This window comes from Pinus tabuliformis, chromosome 9 (genome assembly GCF_031772625.1).
Source record: "Pinus tabuliformis cultivar Carrire ecotype Pingquan chromosome 9, CPIR1, whole genome shotgun sequence".
Taxonomy (NCBI): Eukaryota; Viridiplantae; Streptophyta; class Pinopsida; order Pinales; family Pinaceae; genus Pinus; species Pinus tabuliformis.
The window spans coordinates 592159538-592169008 of NC_142307.1; positions in this window are offsets into that span (position 1 = coordinate 592159538).

Below are 9471 nucleotides of genomic sequence, written 5' to 3' on the forward strand. Positions count from 1 at the left end.
TTCTTTGACTTTTATTTTTTATTGTTTTATTTTTCACTTTTGTTTTTAAATTATTTCATTACAATTATTTGGTTACAATTTATTTTATTTTTATTATTTATATTATATAGTAATGATATTCTCATATATATATACACCTTTTTGACCATTTATTTTTATTAATATTTATTATATTTACTTTTATTTTTAGATTATTTAATTATAATTATTTGCTCTTATTTTATTTTAATTTATTTTACTTATTAATAATTTATTATTTTTTGATTTTTTTTTACTTCCTTAGTATGTTATTTTTCTCATTAATTATTGTGAATCTTGGTAATTTGTTTATCATTTAAAAAAAAATCACATTTGACCTCCTAATGTTCAACTATCCTAACATCTATTTTCCTCGCATTTCTCACATGTTTATCTTTCAACACTTGATCATATTTCATATCTTTGTGAGCCACACTTGATGGCTCATAACGTAGACCACAAAAACTTCGATGAGAGAAATCCGAAAATGCAAGAACATAGTCCACCATAGTTAACTATAGTCAACATGGACATCATGTTCAACCATGGTCAGCTATAAGCATCATGGCCACAATCAACATAGGAACAAACGTTATAATAGTCATTAAAGTTAATAACTTTAATTTGAATAACTTCATATAATACTTAATATAATTTTGAAGTTAATGTTATTGTAAGTGTTTCAATATTTATTTTTTAATACAACTTTTCTAATTGTATTATAATTTAGTAATATAACTTTAATATTATATTTTATATTGTTCACAATATAACTTTAGTAACTAACATTGTTCGCAATGTCTACATTATTACAATGCGTTGAACAACAAATGATGTCACAATGTGATGGACAACAAATGTCGTCGTAATGTGATGAACAATAAACGTCATCGCAATGTGACAACCAACCAAAGTTGTCACAATGTGATGAACAATAAACATCATCATAGTGTGACAAACAATAAACAATGTCAGACAATGTGATGAACAACAAACATTGTTGCAACATGAGAAATAATAAATGTCATCACAATGTGAGGAACAACAAACAACATCGCAATGTGATGAAAAATGTTGCAATGTGACAAAAAATAAACATAATCACAATATGACAAACAACAAATGACATCACAATGTACCAAACAATAAATGACATCAATGTGATGAACAAATGTTGAATGATGTTGTCATTAATGCCAACATTGGTCTATGAATGCTCTTAATATACATTCATGGATTACATTAGTTGGATACTCCAATGGACAAACAACCCCAGAAGAAACCAAGTCCCTGCAGTGTGGTCATGATACCCTGTGTTTGTTGAAGAATTTTAGGATGAGAAACAGTGAATTTTCTCACGTAACCATCTCCATTGTGTAGCCCTCGTCATGCTGATTCTAATGATAGGTGGCATGCCTCATAACTCCTCACATTTGAGGATATTTGCTCATTCAAAGTTAGTAGCCCCATCTTGTGGTCAAAGTCCCCAAAATCAAATGACGTGACGACTCAATAATAGGCAAAATAATTGTTCAATTCATGGGGCCAAGAAATTTTTCTATTAAAGAATTTGATCAAATATGTTTAAGGCCAATCTTGTTGCAAAAGAGAATTTTATAAAGGGCACCAAATTGAAGTATATGTCTACCCTAATATTGTTGGGGATTTTGGCTCCAATATGAAAATTTGAAATTATCTTCCCTCCAAAATCTAGGTCAACCTCCCTCCTAAAGGGATCCTTGTCTAAGTATAAATAGGGCACTTTAGCACTCCAAAGATCAATTAAAAAGTGCGCATAAGGAAGAGCATATATGCGGCCTTTGTGGAGTAATGTTACATTTGAAGAAGAGGGAGGTTTGAGGCAAATCACTTTGGTTTAATTTCTTTCACTTTGGTTCTGGCTATTCATTAGGCTATTGGTTTCATTTTGAGGGCATTCAACCTCCATCACAATCTAGTATGAGGGAATTTGATGGGTTAATTGCTTGAGGCATTGTTGTTGGCACTTTGGTTTCAACGTCGTATTTCTGAGACAAGATTAAGACTGAGGTCATGTGGCTCTTCCTAATATGATATAAGTTTGAGAACAGATCAAGATTAATTCATGGTAGGATACTTCTATATTTATTTCATGGCATGATTTGAGGCAAATCAAAGGTTTATTTGAAGCACAAATAAGAGCTTAGCCCCACAGTCCTTTTGAGGCCCTAATTTAATCTCTCTTATGGCTTATTCTATGATTACTTATGGTTAAACTCAAGTCCTAAATTATGCACATGCATAGAATCTATTTCAACCCTCAGCAATTATAACTTGTATGATAAATGCACAATGATTTTTGCATATCTACATTCATTAATGCTTGTAACCTTTCTGAGTTGAAATCAAGCCTTAATAGAGATAAACCTTTCAAGACAAACTTGAGTTTCTCTTGGATTTGTGTGGTAACATTTGAAGGCATGCATGTGAGGTTAATATTCACATTCATTTGTACAATTCAGGCTTTGATCTAGCCTTGTGGACGTTCTAATTTAGGGCACAATTAGTGGTATATTGTGGCATTTTTCTTGGCTACCTATGTAAGGTTTGGACCTTGATTAGATTGGATGTATGGAAAATATTTGAAGCATACCTTGACATGTGAATTGCATCCCTTTTTGGACTATTTTGTAAAGACAAACACTGTGAACAAGGTCTTGCTCTAAAGCCCTAATTATTGTTCTATTTGTTACTTTTGTGGCATATTATGGACAATCTGTAGAATTCTTTTTAGGATTTGACCTCTATGGTTTACATTTATGAAATTTCACAAAGGAAATTAAGCACATAGTAGCAGTACCAAAGTCATATTTTGAAGTGGTTTCAATAAAATACCTTGTATAATTTGTTCCTTAATCATAGCCCTAATTTGAAGCAAACTATGGAATTTGGTTGGGAAGCTTCTTTAGTGGTATTATACTGAGACTTTCTCTCTCCCTATGTCAATGATAGATTGTTTTATATGACACAATCTGAGATATAATAGTGACTTTGATGACATAGGTGGTAGGCCTTGTCTAAGCCTGCATGCCAACAATGGTGATGTTACTACCTATGTTTACTGTTGTGTGATGCCATGGCTATAACATTGATATGATGAGCCTAGATACATTGTTGTTGCAAATGATAGATAAGTGTTCTTACAGTAGAGTGTTGTTTATAGATTATATAATGTTGTATGGAAGAGTTTCAACCTCCATTGTTGTAGATTTTACTTTGGTACTATGATGATAGAGAGTTGCTTATGTCCAATTACCATACATGACACTATTGTTGTATTTGATGGTGTTATTAGGTTGATGAATTGATGTTCTGTCATCAGGGTTTTGTCATTGTATGAATAGAGTGTGAGGGATTTAATGTATTGGGAAAAACTATTTGATGAACCTTGCATTGTCTTGAACATGGTCTATGTTGAAAGCGTGCTAAGTTGATGAGTTAGAAGCTGATGTATGAGTGAGAATAGAATGATTTGTTGAGTCAGGGCATTGCTATGGCTATGTTGCTAGGGTTTGATCTCATGGGTGAGTAGAGAGTGTTGTTTGGTATACTGTTGGTTAGAGCCATTGAATGCATGTTTTCTTCCAATGAAAACGTTATGTTGATATTGAATTGATGAGCTAGGGTTTCATGTTATGTATTGTCAAAGTTTGATACATTGGAGCAGAGGTCTTGCTGCTAATGTGAGTTGACATGTTGATGTAACTTGATGATAAATGTTATGCAGTGGACTTAATAGGGTTATAGTTTTGAGCAGAGTTATTATTGTTGATGTCAGAGTATGTTATTGTCTTGAACATAGTTAGTGGTTTGATGTACTGCTAAGTGTATTGAAACAACAGAGGATTGGAAGCAGATAGGCATATATATCTTGAGAAGAGCTACTTATGTCAATGAAAGTAATCCTTTGTGCAATGGATTACAAATTATAATATTTCTCATTCAATAATATATGTTGATCATGGATCCAATCTGAAAATTGTGAAACATGGTCCATTGTGATGAATTGATGGTTAGAGCCTTCAGGGCAAATGGAAGCTTGCTGAGCAGGGTGGTGCAGGCAAGAGATTGGAGTCTCCTTCAGGTTGGAGCCTGAGAATACTTCAGGGTGACATAATGGTGCTAGGGCAGGTTGGATCCTGTGTAGGGTGTTGGAGCATCCTTTCAGCCGAAGCTGATAAACCAGGGTGTTGGAGCCTCCTTCTAGTTAGAGCTGCTAAATCAGGGCGTTGGAGCATCCTTCCCGTTGGAGCCTATAAACCATGGGGTTGGAGCCTCCTTCAGTTGGCACTGAAAATATTGGAAGTTAGAGCTTCCTAATCGACGCAAAATTTTGAAGACCTATATTAAGTAGTGTTCAATAGTTTTTCTCCCAAAAAGGTTTCCACCTAAAAATCTCTTGTTTACTGTCTTGGACGTTGTGCATTGTTGAATGGTGTTGTTATTTGTTCATGTGATGTTATGCTAAATTATGTTTTTAATCTAATGCTAATGATAATCAATGCCCCGTGAAGTTAAAAGTAATTGATTGAAGTGAAATATCGATTCACCCCCCTCTCAATATTTCCAACACAATAAATGTCGTTGAATTGAGGCTTCTGTGATCCATATCAAGTTTACGAGAGTAGTCTTTAGCGAAAATCACATCATATTTTATTTGTCGACGTGTTTCGAACCCATGAGTGTGGTTCACCGTGAGGAGGAGTTGAAGAATCAGATCATAGATGCATGTTAAATAGAGAGAGCAAGACCTCAAATGGTTAAATTTGACTGGGAAAAATCTATAATTGACTGGACAACTAGATTGTACTAACGGCCACTATGAAAGGCTAAGTTTGACTGAGCACCAAGACCAAGAAATAGGGAGAGGAAAAATATTAATTAATTTTTTTTTATTTTTTTTTAGAGTATGAAATAATAATCTATTAATAGGTCTTTTAATTAAATAGAATAATAGTTAGTAAGTTAATATAAGGGATATTATATAATATTTAATTGAAAATAATAGGAAATATATTTAATTAGATAACCTATTAATTTTGTTAAATAAAGACCCCAAACTAACTAAATGGAATTCCACTAATTGGTCCATTAATAATTTATAACTACTTAATAATATATATATATATATATATATATATATATATATATATATATAAGTTAATAAAAACTATTACTTAGTGGGTAGAAAAAATGTTAGGTTGGTTTGTTAAAATTGCTATGTTAAGGTAGAGCCACAATCTATTAATAGGCTTTCTAGTTAAAACTAGGTATGTAAATAGTTCGTTAATTTATTTATGTGGGTTAGTATGTTATATTTATTACAGTAAAAGTTTGAGTTTAATTAATAAGAACCAAAATCTTATTACTAAATATTATTCTAGTAATAAATTTTTATGAAATAAATTTTTTTAGATAACCTAAAAAATAGTCAAATAATTACCTCAAACTAACTATAATTTGATTTTATCTCGATAAAATTAATATGTTAATTCAATTAGAAAGAATATATAACTCACCATAGGTTAGCTAATTTATTTATTTTATTTATATATAAAGGGTTGGGAAGAAAAACCGTACTATTGGAATTCTTCCATCCATGAGAAAGAACAAACAATGCTTGCTTCAATACCTTACCAGGTCACTAAAATATAGGTTTGCATTGTCGGTTCATTCTCATGGATGGAAGAATTCCAATAGTATGGTTTTTCTTTCCAACCCTTTAGATATAAATAAAATAAATAAATTAACTAACCTATGGTAAGTTATATATTCTTTCTAATTGAATTAACATATTAATTTTACCAAGATAAAATCAAATTATAGTTAGTTTGAGGTAATTATTTGACTATTTTTTAGGTTATCTAAAATTTTTTATTTCACAAAAATTTATTACTAGAATAGTATTGAGTAATAAGATTTTGGTTCTTATTAATTAAACTCAAATTTTCACTGTAATATATATAACATACTAACCCACAAAAATAAATTAAGGAACTATTTACATACCTAGTTTTAATTATAAAGCCTATTAATAGATTGTTGCTCTACCTTAACATACCAATTTTAACAAATCAACGTAACATTTTTTCTACCCACTAAGTAATAATTTTTATTAACTTATATATATATATATATATAGATATATATATTTATTATTAAGTAGTTATAAATTATTAATGGACCAATTAGTGAAATTCCATTTTGTGTGAAAAAAATCTAGCTGACCCGAGAGTTAGAGCCGAGAGAGGGAAAAAAATGGCCGGTTCTTCAAGCCTGGATATTGTGGGTATTGGCGGCGAAAGCCCTGCTACCGGGATGGCCTGTGTAGCAGACGTGATGGACTCTTATGGAACGCCTCAAAGTTTGCTGAAGAGGGGCGGACGCCATCTTTTGGAAGAGCCTGAAAACAAGCCCAGGATGCCATCCAGTCTTGAAGAAATTGAAGCTAAGCTCAAAGAAGCGGGCCTCAGGCGCCAGCAATGTCATGAGTGGCTGGCAAACAAGGCTTGGCCTAAACCTCGAAGCTCAACTCGGTCTGCAAGCCTTGAAGACTTGGCACTACGCTTCGAAGCCAAGCTTTCTGCGGCTGTGCAAGAAAGCAAGTCCTCTGTCCGCGTTGTAGGCCAAACCCAGAAATTTGTATCGATAAGAAACTCGTCGCTCTGCCAAGGGTTAATGCCGGTGCCGGATCCCCTGGCGAGTATTTTCCAGGACAAAACGTTGAATTTAGTGGAGCAGCGGCTTCGGATGAGGGTCATTAAGTTGCTGCAAATCTATGGCGAAGAAGAGGAACTGAACTTAAAGGTTCTGGAGAATCGGTTGATGGATTTCCTGGACCAGCAATGGACGTCTGATATCAAATCCAAAGAGGATGCGAGGCAAGTGTTTGAAGAAATGCCTCACCGAGATTTGGTCTCCTGGAGGGGCCTGATCTCATTCTTTGCACAGAATGGTTTTTCGGAAGAGGTTTTGAGAAACCTGCGTGAGATGCAGTGCTCCACTGCTGTATGGCCTCTGCTCGACCTTGCAGAAAATGGAGCCATGGGTTACAGTGGGGCCTTGACTCCAGGCAAGCCTAACTTAGCGATTAAAATCGCTTGCTGCCCTGTGAAGGAAAATAAAAAAAAGGCACAGTTAGGGCCCTCAGCAAGCTGTGCATGTACCAGCGTCCTCTCGTCTCAGATTTACAGAGGAAAGCAGAAAGTAGATTTCTCTGCATCTTTCCAGATCTTGATTGTGCTCCTCTCTGGCAAAACTCTGCTACAGTGGGTGAGCTCTTTAGATCTTGTGCAGGACCTCAAGCAGATCCTGGAACTTAAGATGGGGATTCCCTCAGCATCTCAACGACTCCTCTACGAAGGTAAACAACTGGAGGATCTCTATCCCCTTTCTTTTTACAACATTCAAAGAAATGCATCCATTATTTTCTCCCTTCGTTTGAGAGGGGGAGCTGCAGGACAACCATCTTCAGCTGCAGCTTCTTCTTACAAAGATGTTGTCCATGCTCAAATGCCCAAGAAAACAGCTCCACCAGATCAGGCTCCAAAACCTTTTTTGGTGGACAAACTGGAGGAAACCCCCTCCATTGAAGTAATGCATCCTACGATGGACAGGCAATACCAACTGTTTGCAGAGCTTGGCATTATTTGCAGGTTCAATGGGCTATGGCCACGCACAACAGATCTTTACCAATGGATTCACTCTAACTGGACCAAAAATTGCAGGGTTCTTTTCTGCTCAAAAGGTTTCTTCATTGTAGTGTTTGCTTGCAGCAAGGACTACCAGAAAGCATTAACTGAAGGCCCATGGTTTTGGGACTCAGCGGGGTTATTCCTAACCCCTTGGTTCCCAGATTTCGACCCTTCCACAGCAACTATCACCAAGCTCCCCATCTGGGTCAGGCTCCCTAACCTCCCGGCGCATTTATGGCACTTTGCTGTGTTTCAAGGAATAGGCAATTCTCTAGGACGTTATCTTGATACAGATACCTCTAGAGGGGAAAAGGGCATATACACCTACGCCAGAATCTGTGCAGAAATAGATATAAGCAAAGGTCTACCTGATCAGATTATTCTCAAAATTGGAGACTTCCATTGGACTCAGACCCTGGATTTCGAGAACACAGCCTTTCGCTGCCGAATTTTCCATCTCACAGGGCACCTTCAGAGCTCGTGTCCTTCGAAGCCTGCCCAAAAAAAGAAAGCCAATTCTAAGCCAAAATCCAAAAGCTGGAAACCTCATGATCCTCCCCCATTGGATGTTTATGAGTCCAGCTCAGAGGAAGAGGATGAGGATGTGGAAGTTGAGGAAGATATGGACGCAACGCTGGGACAGGATGCGCCCTCGTTTGGTCTTGAGGAATCCACTGCCCCTCCTAATTCTCAGAAAAGAACTCATCAATCATCTCCTTCGGATTCAGACAAGGAGATATCTCCTTCAGCCCAGCTAAGTTTACAAATCATGCCAGCCCAGCAGAGTAATCTTGGTTGGGTCAAGGTTGGTAAAAAGAAAGGAAAAAAAGGCCGAACAATTGATTCTACCCACGTTGAGTAGAATCCGTGGTGCTCCTCTTGTTTCTCTGTTCTTCTGGTTTCTTCTTGCCTAGCACTGCTCTCTTCTTATCCTCTCTTCGGGGCCGAGGTGGATAGTCTATCCTTTCCGGCTGCACGGTCTATTCGGGCTTCTAAAGATGTTTCTTTTGATGTCTAGTGTCTTCTCTGTCTAGTATTTTGATGTTTGTGTCCTTCTGATAGTTCTGGTTATTTGCCACCCTACGCGGTGTGCTGATCTTAGTTTTCAGTTTCTCTGCCTACTCTTTTTAGTCTCCTGAAGATAGGCCTGCTGTTAAGCGGCCTGTAATATGCAGTTGCAGAGGTTTTGTACTATATTTTCTTTTGTTAATATCAAATGCTGACTTACACAAAAAAAAAAGAAATTCCATTTAGTTAGTTTGGGGTCTTTATTTAACAAAATTAATAGGTTATCTAATTAAAGATATTTCTTATTATTTTCAATTAAATATTATATAATATCCCTTATATTAACTTACTAACTATTATTCTATTTAATTAAAAGACATATTAACAGATTATTATTTCATACTCTAAATAAAATAAAATAATAATAATTAATATTATTCCTCTCCCAATTTCTTGGTCTTGATGCCCAGTCAAACTTAGCCTTTCGTAGTAGCCGTTAGTACAATCTAGTTGTCCAGTCAATTATAGCCATTTCCCAGTCAAATTTAACCATTTGAGGTCTTGCTCTCTCTATTTAACATGCAACTATGATCTGATTCTTCAACTCGTCCTGACGATGAACCACGCTCGTGGGTTTGAAACGCGTCGACAAATAAAATATGATGTGATTTTCGCTGAAGACTACTCTCATAAACAATAAATGTCGTTGCAA